The sequence below is a fragment of the Triticum aestivum genome, chromosome 3D, assembly GCF_018294505.1.
Source record: "Triticum aestivum cultivar Chinese Spring chromosome 3D, IWGSC CS RefSeq v2.1, whole genome shotgun sequence".
Taxonomy (NCBI): Eukaryota; Viridiplantae; Streptophyta; class Magnoliopsida; order Poales; family Poaceae; genus Triticum; species Triticum aestivum.
Window position 1 is genome coordinate 565,119,951 of NC_057802.1, and position 22,173 is coordinate 565,142,123.

The 22,173-nt window shown below is 41.8% G+C and overlaps 1 long non-coding RNA gene across 1 annotated transcript; it reads left to right on the forward strand.

Moving 5' to 3' along the window:
• The first annotated feature begins 17,459 nt into the window (after window positions 1–17,459).
• On the forward strand, window positions 17,460–20,879 carry LOC123075480 (uncharacterized). The gene is made up of 3 exons (XR_006436146.1): window positions 17,460–17,523; window positions 20,477–20,564; window positions 20,664–20,879. It is a non-coding gene; the product is annotated as an uncharacterized lncRNA (long non-coding RNA).
• The last annotated feature ends 1,294 nt before the right edge of the window (window positions 20,880–22,173 follow it).

Consider the following 22,173-nt stretch of genomic DNA (forward strand, 5'->3'; position numbering starts at 1 on the left):
TTACCAGTATCACAGGAGCAGAGGAGAGGCGCTGCGGTTCTCTGGTTCGACCAGGATGATGCAGCGGCCGTGGTTGGGGCAGAAGCGAAGGTCGACGGCGGCGGCGGAGCTCGAGCGCTAGGTCGATGCAAGGAAGGGGATGATGTGAAGAGGCACGAGGGGGAAAGATGAAAATGCCCCTCGGCCTTATTTATAAGGTGAAGGGATAAGCGACAGGCGCGAGAATCGAGGAGCCCAAAAATTGGATATGTGTCAGAGCTGTCGCCTCGATTGTCGGAGGCTCATTAATAAAGTAAGGTATATACGGTTTCTTAATGAACAGGTGACGTCATGGCAGTTTATTATAATCCTGGAAGGTGACGTCATGGCGGATTACAAAGATTTACGCGAAGGTGCTGAAGGAGGAAGTTTCTAAGTATTGAAGATTGACATGAACAGGTCAAATCAATCTAGGGCCTAATCTTGGGGATATTACTACTGAGTATAAACCGGCCAGGAGGGGCCGGGTTATACCCATAACGAGTTATTCATATTGAAGCCCATGAAGACAAGGAGTATGGCGCTTTACGGAGGAGATCTAACACGAAGGCCCAGGTCCCAAAGGCGATTTAGGGCCCGTAGACATAAGAAAGGGTAGAAACCGAGCCGGACATGTTTATGAGCCGGCCTCGGGATTCTGTAAACCGCCGGGCATCAACCTATGTATATAAAGGGACGACCCGGCGGCGGTTTAGGGACAAGAAACAACAACTCGAGAGGCACGCATAGCAGATTCGCTCCCTGGTCATCGAAACCCTAGCAATTCCACATCAACTGAATTAGGCCTTTACCTTCACCGCAAGGGGCCGAACCAGTATAAACTCCTTGTGTCCTTTGTCCCGCTTGAACCCCTTTAAACTAACCCGTCGCGATGGCTCCACGACTAAGTCCTTTCACTAGGACATCTGCCGTGACAAAACCACGACACTGAGGACGGTTGGATGGCTTATGCTGGAAACCATCGAGAGTATCTTGTTGAGGAAGACTGGGTTTAGTGCTGCAGAAGCTTCTCATTGTGAGGTGCGGACTGATTACCATATATATCCACCATCTTAATATTTCCGCTCTTGATTTCTTGCATGAAACAGGATTTGCTAGACCATCCTCCTTTCTGAATATATGGCACATCCTTGCTTTCTCCCAGGCATATCAAAATCATCCTCAACGAAGAATCAAACCTTGTATCTGAACCATACCTTTGACTGAAATTGCACTGTTGGTCTTGCACATAGCTTATCTTCTTGCTGATCTGATCATTTCTGTCATGAAGAGTGCACACTGAGGCAAACTTGATTATCCATACTGTTGTAAGGAGTGCACGCTAATGCAAACATGATACTGACTGTCCATCCAGGATTCCTTTTCCATTCAGACGAGATATTCCAAATTTCACTGCAGTCTGCTGATAACTTCATTCCGTTTATCTGAGCTTCCAAGTATTTGAATTCCTTACTGATTCTTCAAGTCCGGTGTTGGTTGACGAGAAACTTTAATGAGGGGAAAATGATGCCACACCTAAGGCCCAAAGAAAGAAGCAAAAGAAACGACGAAAGCAAAAGCACACAAGCATACAAATAACATAAATATTCAAGCAACAACACATATTACTGCTACTCACACAATAATATGCATGCACACCTAAGTACACAAGTCTCACGGAAACTCCGGTATTACGGTCTAATATGTTGTGAAGGTGTGCACGAAAGTGAATCTGCGTGTGGATGGAATTGGTGTAACCAAGGCTACACCAAGCGCTGGCTGGACACCGGTGGGTTCTGGATAGATACGGGGGCGAGGACGGACTTGGTGATCATGTACCGAGGCACACGGGCATGACTACCTCATCATCAAGCGTACGAAGGGAATCGTACCCGTCCAAAGAATGAAATGACAAGGCAAGATAATATTGGAAGACTGGGTTTAATGGCATTGCCCTTTTCTGATAACAAAAATCAGCAAGGGTTGCCAAAGGAACGAGATGGAGGGCCTGGATGATGATGTGGTCGCATCATACCGAAGAGCACGTATGGAGAGAAGGAGGGTGCAAGAAGTGGATCGAAAACGATGCCACCTACACTCACAAGATTAACCGTTAGTGACAAGATAATAATCTATATGCATGCTATGCAACAAACAAATGCAGCAATCAAGTGCAACAAACCACCCAGACTCTATATATACTACCGCATTCTGACGTTCGCGTGGGCTAGGGCATCCTACAGCCAGACCTGCTATGATACCAAGCCTGTGGCACCCCGGCTCAGAGAAACCGGAACGCCCCGTATTCCAGCCCAGAGATCGAGGAGAAGTCTTCTGGAATACGGCACTGCTTAGCATAGAACAAATCAGCTCTTTATTTCATTCTATTGGGGTACAAGGGGATTACATCGGCACGGCGACGCTATGTCTGCCATGGTTGCTCTATGCAAGCAGCAGAATAACACAACGCAGCGGAATGACTACCAGCAGCGGAACAGCGACGACGGTGATGAACTCCATTCTGCAGGGACTCTGGCTGGAACGCTTATCCTAGCGCGCAAACAAGGGATCCACAGCAAACAAGCAATCATATCCGGCATGACCTGGAAACTGGCATGACACGCCAGGTCAGTACATTGAATGTACTTGCAAGCTCACAGCAACCAAAGCAATCAAGACAAACAATAGCATGGCAATTACAGGTTAACAAGGATTAACATGATACTATCAGATCAATCATAGCATGAACAAGATGATATAGCTAGAACAATACGAGCATGGCATAAACATATGAACATGATGATACTAGCATGCAACATGATGAAACTATCATGCACCAACTTACTCTGTTCGGGTTACCTCGTAACCACCACCTGTATCACTTACCATCACGGATATCACACGATCAACTCAGGATCCAATCAAGCTTGGTATTAACAATACCATAGTAATCATTTATGACCACAAGGAGCTTGACCTTTACCCTTGACTCTCGCATAACACGACAAATATCCAACAAGTCGGTATTCACGATATCAGAGTGATCCTCTCACGATCACATAAATATCAACCAACTTCTTTCATCATCGAACCAGGGTTGTTATTAATCAAATTATTATTATTATTATTATTATTATTACCGTTGACCCATAGTGTGACCGACACGAACTAGGCACATATCCGCGGGCGCGGCTATCGATAGATTAAACACACACTCTGCGGAGGTTAGCACACTGTACCCACACCACGGAACCCATGGTCTCGCACTCCCATACGTGCGAACACGGCGTTCTGACAAAACCGATCTACTGCCATGACACTCCCCGGCCACTCCGACCAACTCCCCTTTGGGCTAAGTCCTAGGTGGCCCCGTGCCTACCAAAGGCACCAACGGCCACCGTCGTGGCAAAACGGTCCCAAACGGGGACATGAGATCAAAACCAACCACGGGCACACAAGGCTTATGCCGTCCTACCTGGCCAAGGTAGCGCCCACGCATAACCTTCCCTCGCGGGTGGCACCGATGAGAGGCATGACAGTAGACCCAGTTAGGGCCTTCCCATAAGGCAAACGTGGTTGCACTGGTCAGATCGATATGGTGGCACCATGACTCAGCCAGCAGTTGTTCAAGTTCAATTTAATCCGGTTAAACTTGAATGCAATATGCTGAGCCATGATAAAATAACATGATGCAACTACAATGCATGAACATGATATCACAATAAGCATGGAGGTGCAACATAATCAATGAGCATAACAACCACAGTTAACCATTTATCCAGATGAGCATAGCATAATGACGAGCATGAATATCACAACTCAAACACTACTCATAGCATAACATGAAAACTAGCATCGATAATAAATACCAGGCAATAACATAACGATAAAACTACCATGCAAGTATTTAATCAACTGGATGCAACGAAACATGCATAACGGCGGTACTCGGAACAGACAATAGTCATGCACCGAAGACCATCACCAACATGTACTACTACCAAACATGGTCCATAAGAGAGTAATACTAGCATGAAGCACATGATAACAGAGTGCAAGAAAATGTGTGAGTAGTTTACCTCAGACCTTCGGGTCCATAGTTATTAGCTAGATGGCTTCTTCTCCCTTTTTGGATCTCAATGGAATGTTCTCGCCCTCTCTCGTGGAGATCTATTCGATGTACTCTTCTTTTGCGGTGTGTTTGTTGAGACCGATGAATTGTGGGTTTATGATCAAGTTTATCTATGAACAATATTTGAATCTTCTCTGAATTCTTTTATGTATGATTGGTTATCTTTGCAAGTCTCTTCGAATTATCAGTTTGGTTTGGCCTACTAGATTGATCTTTCTTGCAATGGGAGAAGTGCTTAGCTTTGGGTTCAATCTTGCGGTGTCCTTTCCCAATGACAGTAGGGGCAGCAAGGCATGTATTGTATTGTTGCCATCGAGGATAACAAGATGGGTTTTATATCATATTGCATGAGTTTATCCCTCTACATCATGTCATCTTACTTAAAGCATTACTTTGTTCTTTTGAACTTAATACTCTAGATGCATGCTGGATAGCGGTCGATGTGTGGAGTAATACTAGTAGATGCAGGCAGGATTCGGTCTACTTGTCTCGGACGTGATGCCTATATACATGATCATACCTAGATATTATCATAACTATGCTCAATTCTGTCAATTGCTCAACAGTAATTTGTTCACCCACCGTACTATTTATGCTCATGAGAGAAGCCACTAGTGAAACCTATGGCCCCCGGGTCTATTTTCCATCATATTCATCTTCCAACACTTAGCTATTTCTTTTGCCATTTATTTTGCTTTCTTTACTTTGCATCTTTATCATAAAAATACCAAAAATATTATCTTATCATACCTATCAGATCTCACTTTCGTAAGTGACCGTGAAGGGATTGACAACCCCTTTATTGCGTTGGTTGCAAGGATTTTATTTGTTTGTGTAGGTGCAAGGGACTCGTGCGTGGTCTCCTACTAGATTGATACCTTGGTTCTCAAAAACCGAGGGAAATACTTAGGCTGCTTTACTGCATCACCCTTTCCTCTTCAAGGGAAAACCAACGCAGTGCTCAAGAGGTAGCAAGAAGGATTTCTGGCGCCGTTGTCGGGGAGTCTACGCAAAAGTCAACACACCAAGTACCCATCACAAATCCTTATCTCCCGCATTACATTATTTGCCATTTGCCTCTCGTTTTCCCCTCCCCCACTTCACCCTTCCCGTTTTATTCGCCCTCTCTCTTCCGTCCGTCCTTTTGTTTGCTCGTGTTGCCATGTGCCTTCTATATGCTTGCATCTTCGCTTGCTGAAAATCTATTGATATGGATCCACTTAAAGTGTTCTACTTGGATCATCTTTGATCCTTATGCGCTCGTGCTGAAACCCCAACTAGCCTAGTTGATGGGAAATCTTTAGATGAGCATGCTCATTTTGTGCATCACCGTTTGTCTGGAAAAGGGAAACTCTTATGGAATCAAATAAACAAATTGCTATGTTATGCTTGGAATTTTTGTGAAATTTGTGATTTTACTTGTTGCTCTAAGAACCCTAAAAAACACCTTCCCTACCTATGTGAGTTTAATGACAATGAAATCTTATCTTCTTATGCTAAGGGTGTTTATAGTTACTATGATATCGAACAAATTGAAGAATTTGTTGCTTTTAAGGGTGCTTATGAAGTTGCTTCCTTGATTGAAAAGTATGACATTACTCTCTACGAATCTGAAAATTTTGACATACTTATATATTTCTATGAAAACTATGCTCATAATGTCTATGTCAAAGAATTTATTGAGAGAATGACCGTTGCTTTGGGAGAAAATAATGATATGCATGAATCTATAGATAATGATGATTCCGATGATTTGATCTAAATATCCCTTGATGAACATGATGCTTGCTATTCTTGTAACCATGATGCCAATATTTATGAAGATGAATTTGCTATAGTTCCTTATGTTAAACATGAGATCGTTGCTATTGCACCCATACTTGATAGTTCCTTCGATGACAAGCATGATTGCAATAATGTTATTATAAATTTTATTAATGTGAATTGTGCTAGTAATATGCAAAACCCTAAGCTTGGGGATGCTAGTTTTGCTATGTCTACTATTTGTTGCAATGATCATGATTGGGGTGATTCTTCTTTTGATCTTGAAAATTTATTTAAGCCCCATGATGAATATGAGATTGATAATAGTGTTTGCAATAATATTGAAAGTGGGTTTGGAAGAGTGTCAACTTTAGATCCCACATATTTGGAGAATATTCAATCTTATGAAGTTTTTGATAAAAGTGGGTTTGGAGAGGTCATGACTTTAGTTAATGTTAATCCCACTATTTTGGAAGAGTGTCAACTTTGCATACATGTGGGTCGTGTGAAGAATATGTTTTGTGATAGCTATATTGTTGAATTTGCTTATGATCCTACATGTAATTATTATGAGAGAGGAAAATATGGTCGTAGAAATTTTCATGATAATAAATTACCTCTCGTTATGTTGAGATTGCTATTGTTTCTTTCCGCTTCCTTGCATATGCTAGTTTTTGCTTGCTATGATAATTTGTTTGCCTATAAGATGCCTATGCATAGGAAGTATGTTAGACTTATATGTGTTTGTCACGTATTTCACGATGCTCTTTTTGCACTTCAATTCTTGTCTTTCATGTGAGCATCATCGAAATCTCAATGCCTAGCTAGGGCCGTTAAACGATAGCGCTTGTTGGGAGGCAACCCAATTTTATTTTATTTTTTTGCTTTTTGCTTCCGTTTAGGAATAAATATTTGATCTAGCCTCTGGTTAGGTGTGTTTTTATGTTTTAATTAGTGTTTGTGCCAAGTTAAACCTATAGGATCTTCTTGGATGATAGTTATTTGATCTTGCTGAAAATTCCAGAAACTTTCTGTTCACTAAAATAATTGTTAAAAATCACCAGAACGTGATAAAATATTGATTACAATTTCTGCTGATCAATAAACAAATTTTATAGGTCTTCCTATTTTGGCTGAATTTTTTGAGTTCCATAAGTTTGCGTTAGTTACAGATTACTACAGACTGTTCTGTTTTTGACAGATTCTGTTTTTCGTGTGTTGTTTGCTTATTTTGATGAATCTATGGCTAGTAAAATAGTTTATAAACCATAGAGAAGTTGGAATACAGTAGGTTTAACACCAATATAAATAAAGAATGAGTTCATTACAGTACCTTGAAGTGGTCTTTTGTTTTCTTTCTCTAACGGAGCTCACGAGATTTTCTGTTAAGTTTTGTGTTGTGAAGTTTTCAAGTTTTGGGTAAAAGATTTGATGGATTATGGAACAAGGAGTGGCAAGAGCCTAAGCTTGGGGATGACCATGGCCCCCCAAGAGAATCTAAGGACACCTAAAAGCCAAAGCTTGGGGATGCCCCGGAAGGCATCCCCTCTTTCGTCTACTTCCATCAGTAACTTTACTTGGAGCTATATTTTTATTCACCACATGATATGTGTTTTTCTTGGAGCGTCTTGTATAATTTGAGTCTTTGCTTTTTAGTTTACCACAATCATCTTTGCTGTACACACCTTTTGAGAGAGACACACATGATTCGGAATTTATTAGAATACTCTATGCGCTTCGCTTATATCTTTTGAGCTATATAGTTTTTGCTCTAGTGCTTCACTTATATCTTTCAGAGCACGGCGGTGGTTTTGTTTTATAGAAACTATTATTCTCTCATGCTTCACTTATATTATTTTGAGAGTCTTAAACAGCATGGCAATTTGCTTAAAAAGGAAAATTAATCCTATTATGCTAAGTATTCGAGACTAGTAAAAGAAAAACTTTCTTATGAGTGTGCTGAATACTAAGAGAAGTTTGATGATTGATGATTGTTTTGATATATGGAGGAAGTGATATTAAAGTTGTCCTAGTTGAGTAATTGTGAAATTGGGAAATACTTGTGTTGAAGTTTGCAAGTCTCGTAGCATGCACGTATGGTAAACGTTATGTAACAAATTTGAAACATGAGGTGTTCTTTGATTGTCTTCCTTATGAGTGGCGGTCGGGGACGAGCGATGGTCTTTTCCTACCAATCTATCCCCCTAGGAGCATGCGTGTAATTCTTGGTTTTTGCTCCCTTGTAGATTTTTGCAATAAGTATATGAGTTCTTTATGACTAATGTTGAGTCCATGGATTATACGCACTCTTACCCGTCCACCATTGCTAGCCTCTTTGGTACCGTGCATTGCCCTTTCTCACATTGAGAGTTGGTGCAAACTTCGTCGGTGCATCCAAACCCCGTGATATGATACGCTCTTTCACACATAAACCTCCTTATATCTTCCTCAAAACAGCCACCATATCTACCTATTATGGCATTTCCATAGCCATTCCGAGATATATTGCCATGCAACTTTCCACCGTTCCATTTATTATGACATGTTCATCATTGTCATATTGCTTTGCATAATCATGTAGTTGACATCTTATTTGTGGCAAAGCCACCGTTCATAATTTTTCATACATGTCACTCTTGATTCATTGTTATCCCGGTATACCGCCGGAGGCATTCATATAGAGTCATACCTTGTTCTAGTATCGAGTTGTAATCATTGAATTGTAAATAAATAGAAGTGTGATGATCATCATTCATAGAGTATTGTCCCAAAGAAGGCAAAATAAAAAAAGAAAGGCCCAAAAAGAAGGGACAATGCTACTATCCTCTTTTCCACATTTGTGCTTCAAAGTAGCACCATGATTTTCATGATAGAGAGTCTCTTGTTTTGTCACTTTCATATACTAGTGGGAATTTTTCATTATAGAACTTGGCTTGTATATTCCAACAATGGGCTTCCTCAAATGCCCTAGGTCTTCGTGAGCAAGCAAGTTGGATGCACACCCACTTAGTTTCTTTTGTTGAGCTTTCATGCATTTATAGCTCTAGTGCATCCGTTGCATGGCAATCCCTACTCCTTGCATTAACATCAATCGATGGGCATCTCCATAGCCCATTTTGTCTTCTCCACATAACCCCCATCATTATATTCTATTCCACCCATAGTGCTATATCCATGGCTCGCGCTCATGTATTGCTTGAAGGTTGAAAAAGTTTGAGATTACTAAAGTATGAAACAATTGCTTGGCTTGTCATCGGGGTTGTGCATGATGAGAGCATTCTTATGTGACAAAAATGGAGCATGCCTAACTATATGATTTTGTAGGGATGAACTTTCTTTGGCCATGTTATTTTGAGAAGACATAATTGCTTAGTTAGTATGCTTGAAGTATTATTGCTTTTATTTCAATATTAAAATTTTATCTTGAATCTTTTGGATCTGAATATTCATACCACAATTAAGAGGGTTACATTAAAAAATTATACTAAGTAGCATTCCGCATCAAAAATTCTGTTTTTTCATTTACCAACTCGAGGACGAGCAGGAATTAAGCTTGGGGATGCTTGATACGTCTCCAACGTATCTATAATTTTTTATTGCTTCATGCTATATTATATTCTATTTTGGATGATTAATGGGCTTTGTTATACACTTTTATATTATTTTTGGGACTAACCTATTAACCGGAGGCCCAGCCCAGAATTGCTGTTTTTTGCCTATTTCAGAGTTTCGCAGAAAAAGAATATCAAACGAAGTCCAAACGGAATGAAACCTTCGAGAACGTGATTTTCAGAACGAACGTGATCCAGAGGACTTGGACCCTACATCAAGACATCAACCAGGAAGGCACGACGTAGGGGCGCGCCCTCCACCCTCGTGGGGCTCACGTTGCTCCACCGACGTACTTCTTCCTCCTATATATACCTACGTACCCCCAAACCAACAGAAGCATCCACGAAAACCTAATTCCACCGCCGCAACCTTCCGTACCCTTGAGATCCCATCTTGGGGCCTTTTCCGGCGTCCTGCCGGAGGGGGCATTGATCACGGAGGGCTTCTACATCAACACCATAGCCTCTCCGATGATGTGTGAGTAGTTTACCTCAGACCTTCGGGTCCATAGTTATTAGCTAGATGGCTTCTTCTCTCTTTTTGGATCTCAATACAATGTTCTCCCCCTCTCTCGTGGAGATCTATTCAATGTAATCTTCTTTTGCGGTGTGTTTGTTGAGACCGATGAATTGTGGGTTTATGATCAAGTTTATCTATGAACAATATTTGAATCTTCTCTGAATTCTTTTATGTATGATTGGTTATCTTTGCAAGTCTCTTCGAATTATCAGTTTGGTTTGGCCTACTAGATTGATCTTTCTTGCAATGGGAGAAGTGCTTAGCTTTGGGTTCAATCTTGCGGTGTCCTTTCCCAGTGACAGTAGGGGCAGCAAGGCACGTATTGTATTGTTGCCATCGAGGATAACAAGATGGGGTTTATATCATATTGCATGAGTTTATCCCTCTACATCATGTCATCTTACTTAAAGCATTACTCTGTTCGTTTGAACTAAATACTCTAGATGCATGCTGGATAGCGGTCGATGTGTGGAGTAATACTAGTAGATGCAGGCAGGAGTCGGTCTACTTGTCTCAGACGTGATGCCTATATACGTGATCATACCTAGATATTCTCATAACTATGCTCAATTCTGTCAATTACTCAACAGTAATTTGTTCACCCATCGTAATATTTATGCTCATGAGAGAAGCCACTAGTGAAACCTATGGCCCCCGGGTCTATTTTCCATCATATTCATCTTCCAACACTTAGCTATTTCTTTTGCCATTTATTTTGCTTTCTTTACTTTGCACCTTTATCATAAAAATACCAAAAATATTATCTTATCATATCTATCAGATCTCACTTTCGTAAGTGACTGGGAAGGGATTGACAACCCCGTTATTGCGTTGGTTGCGAGGATTTTATTTGTTTGTGTAGGTGTGAGGGACTCGTGCGTGGTCTCCTACTGGATTGATACCTTGGTTCTCAAAAACTGAGGGAAATACTTACGTTGCTTTACTGCATCACCCTTTCCTCTTCAAAGGAAAACCAACGTAGTGCTCAAGAGGTAGCAGGGCTTAGGGGGAGAGGTGGGGCTGATGGTGAGCTCGGAGGGTGAAGGGAGTGGCTAAATATAGCCGGGTGAGGCGGTTCGAGCTCGGGTGCCGCTGCGGACGTGTGTCCGGCGCCGCGGACGCATGTGCATGCACATGAGCTCGAAGGTAGGCGACGAAGGAGGGAACGGATGAGAGTCTCACGGGGCGGAGGCGGCCAAGAGGCACGGGGAGGAAGCGGACAGAGGAGGAAGGCGACGGTCGGCTACAGCGCACCCGTGGACGCGCTCTGTTCACGACGGGGATGGCTCACCGGGGAAGAGGACGGAGGGGGCAAGGGCTCCAGAGGGACGGCGACATCACGGGGAAGGCTCTAGACATTACTAGGCGACGGGGGGACAAGCGCGCAGCGAGGGAGAAGAAGACAGAGGCGCTAGAGCGCGAGAAACGCCATGCCAAAATGGTGGTCACCACTATGACCGGCAAGGAGGGGACGCAAGAGGCGGGGAAACGTTGTCTAGTGTTTTGTCCTTCCATCAGAGAGGCTGTGGGAGTTGATGGATCACGCAGAAGTGCCAAGGAGAAGAGTGTGGCATCGTCTCAAGTTTGCTGTATCAGTTTTGGATGAGCACTGGTGATCAACAGGGAGCTGATTGGGTCAAATGGAGTTGTCTGAGGTGTTTATCTATAGAAGGACTACGATCCTGGAAAAATATGGAGGGGTTTGGATGAAGAATTAATACACTTGCTTTGCAAATGCATAAACTGGTCCGGAATAGAGATGATGAAGTGGCACTCACTAGGAGTAACCACTTGAGCTGAAAATGGGCAAGGCTAGATGATTTGGTCATATGAAGATTCTGTAAAGGTTTCATACCAATTGGATAAACCAAAATAGTACTTGCTTCACAAACATCTCCTCTAGACAGAAACTAGAAATCATTTTGGTGATCACATGGCTGAAGCAAATGATCCCAAATTTGGTGGAGAGATGTTAAATGGGTAGGAGCATGATCTGGTAATTTATCAAAATTAATGAAGCAATTTAAAATATACTTGCTTCACAACCTGAAAATATTGCCAGAAACAAAGATTTGGTCCTGTGCTCACATAAATCATAGCATAGGGATGAAAATTGGAGGAGGGCAATTATATGAGCACGTGAAGGAGTGTGCAAATTTTCAACTTATTTGGATAACCCTAGCTAGCACTTCCTTCAGAAAGGCTTCCCTCAGACAAGAACTTTGAAAATCACTGAGGAAGCGTGGCTAGGCAAATAAAGTTGAATTTTGGCACAGGCCAATTATTTGGACATGAAAACGTGTCCAAGAAGTTTGAGGTCAATTGGGCAAAGGAAAATAGCACTTGCTTCACAATGTGCCATTTAGGGCAGAATAGGAAATGAATTATTTGAGCATGATGATAAACATGGAAAATGAAATAATTTGCCATATTTGAGGAAGATATGACCCAAACAATTTATGAGAATTACTTGGGAATTTTAGGAGTGATGGAAATATAGGTTGCTTCACAACCTAGGGCAATTAGGTTTATTCCTTTAATAGAAAAGGAATATCCCCAATAAAAAGAATATTGGGATTTGGGCTAGGATGAAAATGGGAAGGTCTAGGGAAGGATTTGAGGTTGACAAGCCATTCTGGAAGCAAAGAAGACGTCATCTTCTTCAGTTTCCAGACCACAAAGCCACGAAGAAAGAAAACTCAAGCAAAAATCTCAGAAAAACAAATGAAAAAGAAAGGGCCAAAAATTAGGCTGTGACATAGATGCAGAATCATTTCGGTCTACTTGACATGGACGTGATGCCTATATTCATGATCGTTGCCTAGATATTCTCATAACTATGAACTTTTCTATCAATTGCTCGACAGTAATTTGTTCTCCCACCGTAATATATGCTATCATGAGAGAAGCTACTAGTGAAACCTATGGCCCTCGGGTCTATTTTACATCATATTAGTTTCCCGTCAACTTGCCAATTTATGTCGCCGTTTATTTTGCAATCTTTACTTTCCAATCTACACAACAAAAATACCAAAAATATTTACTTTACTATCTTTATTAGATCTCACTTTTGCGAGTGACCGTGAAGGGATTCACAACCCCATTATCACGTTGGTTGCAAGGTTCTTGATTGGTTGTCCAGGTACTAGGTGACTTGTGTGTAATCTCCTACTGGATTGATACCTTGGTTCTCAAAAATTGAGGGAAATACTTACGCTACTTTGTTGCATCACCCTTTCCTCTTCAAGGGAAAACCAACGCATGCTCAAGAGGTAGCAAGAAGGATTTCTGCTGCCGTTGCCGGGGAGATTTGCGCCAACTCAAGTCAAGATTTGATCTCCCGTCAACTAGCCATTTTTGGCGCCGTTGCCAGGGAGATCTACGGTCAAGTCAAGACATACCAAGTACCCATCATAAACTCTTCTCCCTCGCATTACATTATTTGCCATTCGCCTCTCGTTTTCCTCTCCCCCACTTCTAAAACGATTTTCGAAAACCTTTGCCTTTTCTTCGCCTCTTCTCCGTTCACCTCTTTTCGCTTGCATCTTGTGTGTCCGTGTGTTAGATCGTTTGTTTCGCCATCATGGCTAGTCCTCCTATCATTGTTAATACTCCCGATAATGAAGTTCTCAATTTTAAACATAGGGAGGGAGAAAATCTAAAAGATGCTTGGTATAGAATTTGCAATGCTCAAAATAGATCTACTAAAAAGCAATCCACTTCCGTTCTTCTTCGCAATTTTTACGTGGGCATCACTCCTTGGAATAGATATGTTCTTGACACCATTATCGTAGGGAATTTCTTGGGAAGCCATACTTTTTATTCTTATAATGCTATGATAGACTTGTTAGGCCCACCACATCTTTTGGTCAATGGAACTATTTTAACTCTGGAACATGTGATGCAAAGGCTTGATATTATTGAAAATAAAATTGCCACTGTAGATTTAATTGAAAATTTGGATAAAAAGATCCACAACCACATTAGCCAATATGGATCTAAGGTAGGAGTTACTCTGAAAAAACTTAGGGAAAAGGATCCCATAGTTAATGAAAAGATAGACCAATATTCCACTAGAATTGATAAACTCGAAGACATTATTACCAACTTGGGATCCGCTTTTTCTTCCATTAAAAATACATCAAATCCTCCTCCTACCAAATTTGCCAAGTTTATCTATGTTCCTAAAAATAAGGGTGAATCTTCTAGTAAAGAAAATGAAGACCTCAAATCAATAAGTGTTCACCCCAATTTTTTCGATATCATTAAGGAACCTTTTGCTACAAATGAATTTCTTGATTTCTTGCCTAGGAGTTTGATCATTAATAAAACCAAAGAACCTCCTAAGGGTCATATGTGTTCAATTGAAGAATTTCTTACAGAAGATGACAACATCTAGATCTATTCTTGTTTTTATGCCTAGCTAGGGGCGTTAAACGATAGCGCTTGTTGGGAGGCAACCCAATTTTATTTATGTTCTTTGCTTTTTGTTCCTGTTTAGTAATAAATAATTCATCTAGCCTCTGTTTAGATGTGGTTTTATGTTTTAATTAGTGTTTGTGCCAAGTAGAACATTTGGGAAGACATGGGTGAAGTCTTTGCAATCTTGCTGTAAAAAACAGAAACTTTTGCGCTCACGAGATTAGATGCCATGTTTTACTGGAGAATGATTTTAGGTTGGCTCTTTTTGCAGATGATTAATAGACAAATTCCTCACGTCCACCAATTTATTTCAGAATTTTTGGAGGTCCAGAAGTATTCGTTTGATACATATTTCTACAGACTGTTTGGTTTTGACAGATTCTGTTTTTCGTGTGTTGTTTGCTTATTTTGATGAATCTATGAGTAGTATCGGGGGGCATGAACCATAGAGAAGTTAGAATACAGTAGGTTTAACACCAATATAAATAAAGAATGAGTTCATTACAGTACCTTAAAGTGGTGGTTTATTTTCTTATACTAACGGAGCTCATGAGATTTTCTGTTTAAGTTTTGTGTTGTGAAGTTTTCAAGTTTTGAGTAAAGATTTGATGGATTTTGGAATAAGGAGTGGCAAGAGCCTAAGCTTGGGGATGCCCAAGGCACCCAAAGGTAAAATTCAAGGACAACCAAAATCCTAAGCTTGGGGATGCCCTAGAACGCATCCCCTCTTTCGTCTTCTTCTATCGGTAACTTTACTTGAGGCTATATGTCACTACTACAAATACTAGCATTAACGATGGTGCCCAAAAACTCTTGGTCGTTGAACCCCCGAGTGGACTCCCCGCGTGGTGGAAACCTATCTACGTAATACGTTCAACAACCACGGGTCTGCCCGTCGCTACATGACCGGTCGTTACTGTTGTTATATGGTTTGCATGTACGTACAACTCTTAACAAACTTACTCTCCTTGCGCTCAAAAAGAAAAACAAAAAACTCTCCTCTCCGTTATCTCTCCCCCGCTACATCCCAACTAATGTTGGCGGGTTCTCAAAATATTGGCGCTAAATCTCTCCAGCCCCAACTAATCTAATCTGCTCCTAATCCTATTAGTTAGTCCTCCCGATCCATATTTTTGCACAACATCCCGATGGAAGTCTGCATGGTCGTTCATGCCCCTGCATCTCCATCCGGCGCCTCTGCTGAACCACAAAATTCCCCCGGCCACCGCGATTCCTCCCCAAAATGCTCGGTAGAGAAGCACTTGATGGAGCAACCAGATTCCATGGTTGAGTTTGCTCACCATACTACGGATGAAGAGGTACATGACTTAATCATTAATTCTTCTCTAGATTCAATATAGTTCAATATATCCTGAGGTAAAAGAAGAATTGATTGTTGATTTTGCTCCTGATTCGAAGAACAAGAACGTGCAAGGAGACAACATGGTTGAGTTTGTTCCAGATACAATTAATCAGGAGGTAGAAGAGTCTCCTGATGAAGAACGGAGCAGCGATGTCTCAATAACCGATGTCGATGAAGACTCTATTGAGTACCTGCGTAGGCAAGTTGTCGAAGACTCCGAGGAAGAAGACAAGCAAGATGAAGTATACCAGAAGGTCCGGAAGGAATTTAATGAAAGACGTGCTAGTGATGCTGCATTGAGGAGGGAAGCAAGAGCCAGGAATGCATCTAGGCATAAGTATAATCTGAACAAAATACGTAGAGACTTTTTGCGAATTTATATTCCTGACTACTACAAGATGGTGGAAAAATAAATATTGTTTGCTAGAGAGCAGTATTATTGTTAGTTTTTCAGTTTGGCTCATCGGCAGCAGAATTCAAGATTAGTGCCTTTTATTTGTAACATTTGTTCTTGTCATTCATATGTCAGGCTATGAACAAGCGACTGACTTTTAAATATTTTCCTATCCGTAAATGGATCTTCATATCCCCTGACATTGTATTATACAGTACAGACATATGAATGGGCTTAGAAATAGGTGCTTCACCGATGGCAGGCACTGTATTTTGGTGATGTGATGGACAGGTGCTTCACCGATGAATGTGATCTGCAGCAGTACCTTCAGATCAGCAGGCACTTTGGACGCCAAAGCATCACCATGTGTAGCTTAAACCTGATTGTAGTCAAACAATTCCTATTGCAATGTGAAGTGACCGTGGCAGATCGGCTGCAACTTACTGCAAGTTAAGTGCAGGTGTGCCCTGCGTGTACATGTTGGCGAAGCTAATTTCAGTCTTTTTCTTGCATTTGTTGCAGCAAAAGCAAGTCGGTTGCTTGCAGTGCTGAGAAACTTATAAAAATAGGAGTTGTACCATGCATTGCTTGGCATAGTCGATGTAAGAGAAAAGAAAAGAGAAAAAGGAATCCATTGTGTCAAAATTGTGTGCTTCTCTATCTGAAACTGAACCAGTCAGTTTTTCCCCTGTTTCGTGTGTGTCAAAGTACACTGAAACCACCACGCCTGCGTTCTTTATTTTCAACCTATGAACAGAATTTGTGCTTGATTCAATTGGTTTCAAAAAGTATAGCTGCAACTGCAAGTACAGGGAGGTAGAGTCCACCGTGCCTTTCGAAAGTTGAAATCCTCAGGGTTTTTTTTAAGACCTAATCCTCAGGTTTTGCAGCACAAACTGCTGGCAATTTCGACTAGATAACCCTCCGCAACAGGGAATAACTATTTAATCTGTTAGGATCTCATCTCCCTAGGCCTCTTTCTCCTCGCCTTCCCTGCCCTGCTCAGTTCGACACCTCCATAGTCCATAGATCGCATCTCCTCCCTTGTGTTCTACGCCTCTCCACGCTGCGGGTCGCACCTCGCCAGTCACCTCGACTCTGGCGCATACGCGATGCTACCTGCACGTCGCCGGTAGCCTCGCCCCGGTACGCCCGCGCTGCCGCCAGCACATCGCCGGTCGCCTGGACCACCGGCGCGCCCGGGCTGCCGCCTCCACGTCGCTGGTTAGCCTTGACCCCGGTGCGCCCGCGCTGCCGCCTGCACATCACCGGTCGCCAACGCAACTCCGCTGCAGCTTGGTTCGTATTCCTCCTTGCTCTGTTTTTTTGTATTCCTCCTTGCTCTGTTTTTTCTCTTGTGGAACCTTGATGCACTGTTGCTGATCCTGATTACAAAATATGTAGGTAGAATTCGTTTGCTTATTACGATTTAGAATTTTGTTATGCCATGTTCAGTACAATCCATTCATCTATAGATCATACACAATATGATTTATTTTATAGTCTGATATGTCTTACATCGAATAACATAAATGCAGGATAACTACGTACTAAAACAGTAATATATATTAGGAGATGGCTCCAAGTAAGATATTGATGAGACTAGTGGATGAGCGATTAGATGATGAATACTTAGAAGGGGTAGAGAATTTCCTTGACTAGCATTCAGCCACGCAGGCAGGGAGAATGAAATTCGATGTCCATGCATCAAATGCTGCAACACATACTCTCATCCTCGTGCATTGGTTTCTTCTCACCTGAAAGTGTATGGAATTCTGAGAAATTATACCTTTTGGTACCATCATGGTGAAGTTGCGAGGGAACCTCAAACAGTTTCTGAAGGTCAAGGCGATGAAGAAATGCAAGAAGAGAGTGCACATGGATATGACCCAATGCAAGATTTGTTGCATGATCTGTTTCCTCAAAATAATAATCCAACTGAGCAAACAACGACACCACCATCTAACAAAGAGGAACCAAATAATGAAGCAGCAAAGTTTTATAAATTGCTTGACAACTACAACCAGCCACTTTATGAAGGTTCTAGTACCACTAAATTATCTGCACTAGTTAACTTGCTTCACATTAAGAATTTGGGAAAGTGGAGCAACAAGTCCTTCACCATATTGTTGGAATATCTGCGGAAGGCTTTCCTACCACAGAACTCTACTTTGCCAAATTCTTATTATGAAGCGAAAAAAACTATTCAGGAACTAGGACTGAGTTATAGGAAAATTGATGCTTGCACGAATCATTGCATGCTCTACTGGAAAGAAGATATAAATGCGGAGTCGTGCAAGATGTGTGGAGCATCTAGATGGAAAGAAGACAAGCACACAGGCACCACTCTGCACTCGGCAAAAGGGAAGAAGATTCCACAAAAAACAATGCGGTATTTTCCCTTAAAGCCAAGGCTGCAAAGGATGTTCATGTGCCACAAAACTGCTGAATCCTTTAGGTGGCATGCGGAGGGCAGGGTAGATGATGGTGTCATTAGATGCCCTGCTGACTCAAAAGCTTGGAAATATTTTGATGCAAAAAACATCCCATTTGCAAAAGAAATTCGCAATATTAGGTTTTGTCTCTCTTCTGATGGTTTCCAACCATATAAAACAATGCGAACATCTCATAGCATCTGGCACGTATTCCTTGTTCCCCTAAATTTGCCGCCATGGATGTGCATGAAACAAGAAAATGTGATGTTGTCCATGTTGATTCCAGGGCCTGATGGTCCTGGTGATGCAATTGATATTTATCTGCAACCACTTGTAGAGGAACTTATTGAACTATGGAACGAGGGTGTTGACACTTATGATGCATCAACGAAAACAAGTTTCACACTGCGTGCAGCACTTCTGTGGATGGTCCATGACTTCCCTGGTTATGCCAACCTCTTTGGATATAGCACAAAAGGAAAATTGGCTTGTCCGGTATGCCACAGTGGGACTTGTTCATTAAGGCTTAAAAAAGGTGGGAAGTTCTGTTACATGGGTCATCGACGCTTTCTTCATAAAAACCATAGGTGGAGGAAAGATAAAAAATCTTTTGATGGTACCATAGAAACCAGAGAACCACCAACACCCTTAATAGGACAAAATGTGATGGACCAAGTGGCTAATCTAGAGGGGATTATCTTGTCTAAAGATGCAAGTAAGAAGACAAAGGTGTCCCATGATGAGAGAGGAGATAGCTGGAACAAAAGAAGTATATTTTGTAATTTGCCATATTTCAAAACTCTTTTGTTGCGCCATAACCTTGATGTCATGCATATAGAAAAGAATATATGTGATAGCATCATGGCAAAAATTATGGATGTCAAAGGAAAAATGAAGGATAACATAAATTCTCGGCGCGATTTGCAACTAATGAAAATAAGGCCAGGTATGCATCCGGACAAGGAAGGGGACAAGCCTACTTTTCCATATGCGCCTTTCACTTTGCTTCCACCCAATAAGATTTTGTTCCTTAGGTTTTTTAAGGACCTCAAAGTTCCAGATGGATTTTGTTCAAACCTTGGCCGCTGCACTAATATGAAAGAGAAAAAAATTTCAGGACTGAAGAGCCACGACTGCCATGTTATACTAAATCATTTACTCCCTCTTGCACTACGTGGACTTGTTCCCCAGAATATTTATGACCCACTGGTTGAGCTTTCACAGTTCTTTTGCAAATTAAACTCCAAATCACTTTCAGTAGAAGAACTTAATGAAATGCAGGCCCACATACCTGTGACACTATGTAAGCTTGAAAAGGAATTCCCACCATCCTTTTCTGATGTCATGATGCATCTGCCTGTTCATTTGGCTAATGAAGCTCTTGTTGGTGGACCTACAATATATCGGTGGATGTATCTCTTTGAGAGACAAATAAAGTGTCTGAAATCGCTAGTGCGAAATTTGGCACGACCTGAGGCTTCCATTGCAGAGGGATACATTGCAGAAGAGTTCATTACATTGTGCTCTAGGTATTTGGATGATGTCGAGACAAAGCATAATCGACCAGGCAAAATCAATGATGCACCAGGGGATGACAGCTATTATTTGTCAATATTCAATCCGGATGGAAGGCCATCCGGTGGTCGTAAACCAAGAGATCTTAATCTTCTTGAAGCAGAGCAAGCTCATATTTATGTTTTGAGAAATTGTGATGAAGTTCAACAATATATCAGGTATTGATTATTCGGTTCACTTATTAAGTACTTAGTCAACTAATTTTTGCATGCCCATATCAATTAAGCTTTGTATTATTGTAGTGAGTACTCCAGTAGTCAAGATGGATGTTCACTACAACCATTTACCACCATGTGGAACCAGAAGTTCAATCAGTGGTTCAAAGAGAAGGTAAAGATTCCAGAATAAAGTCTGTATGTACATACATATGCACGTACATTTCAGTATGTCTGTGTGAAGATGTTAACATAGCTATTTTTCACTGCATAGGTAGCCAGCTTGCACGAACATGATAAGAGTGAGCTCACCGAAGACCTTTTGGCACTATCACGTGGTCCATTAGAAAATGTAACATGTTTTACTGGCTATGACATGAATGGATTCAGATATCATGTTCAAAGTCGAGATAGACACCTCTGCACACAGAACAGTGGGGTGGCTGTACTTTTAGAACAAGGGGATAATGGTAATACAGTAGAATATTATGGCATATTGACAGAGATAGTCGAACTGCAATACTTAGGTGGAAGGCGTGTGACATTATTCCGTTGCAACTGGATTGACGTATTTGACAAAGAGCATGGGATGAAGAAAGACAACAAGCATGGAATCATTACACTAGTAGAAAAAGAGGCTTCCATACGCCCCCATTAGTCCCCAAAACAATCGAACCGCGACAAAAGGGGCCTTTAGTCGCGGTTCGGGAGGAGACCCGCGACCAACTATCTGGGCCCAGCGCGCTCGGTCGACAGCTGGCGGACGGGAGGGGCTTTAGTCCCGGTTGGCCTGGCCAACCGGGACTAAAGGTCCCCGAAGGCCTTTAGTCGCGGTTGGCCAGGCCAACCGGGGCTAAAGGCCCATCCAGCTGGCGGACTGGAGGGGCTTTAGTCCCGGTTGGCCTGGCCAACCGGGACTAAATGTCCCCGAAGGCCTTTAGTCGCGGTTGGCCAGGCCAACCGGGACTAAAGGCCCATCCCTATATATAGGACTCAGCTCACTTCACTTCACTCAGCTCACTTCACAATTTTCAGAAGGGGGTGGTGGGTTTGCTTTTGGTTCCTCCTATGCACACAAGGTGTTCGATGAAATGCCCGAGAGCCTGAAACAAACATGATATGAAGTGTCCGAGCCACACTTGAGCTTTCTCATTTATTTTTCCTCCGCGATCGCGGTTAGCAACTTGAACCTTTCATGTGTCATTGATAAAATATGCATGTGTGTAGTTCATTGTTTAATTTGTATTATTTCTAGCTAGTTAGTTTAACAAATGCATGATGGTTAATTATATACTTTATATAATAATAATGCAGATGAATCGGCAATGGATGTACGGTCCCCGACTCTCCGGCGAGTTCACTACGGGTTTGAAAGATTTCCTCGTAGTGGCAAATGCGAACAAGCAGCGAGGTTTTATTATCTGTCCATGTGCTGTCTGTAAGAATCAGAAGGGTTACTCCTCCTCAAGAGAGGTTCACATGCACCTGCTTCGGCGCGGTTTCATGCGAAGCTATAATTGTTGGACCAAGCATGGAGAAAGAGGGGTTAGAATGGAAGAAGATGAAGAAGGGGATGATATCGATGACAACTATCATGATCATTTCGGTGATACTTTCATGGAGGATGATGCTGAAGGTGGGGAAGGGTTAGGTGAAGGTGAAGAAGAGGCACATGATGAGCCCGCTGATGATCTTGGTCGGACCATTGCTGATGCACGGAGACGCTGCGAAACTGACAAGGATAGGGAGAATTTGGATCGCATGTTAGAGGATCACAAAAAGTC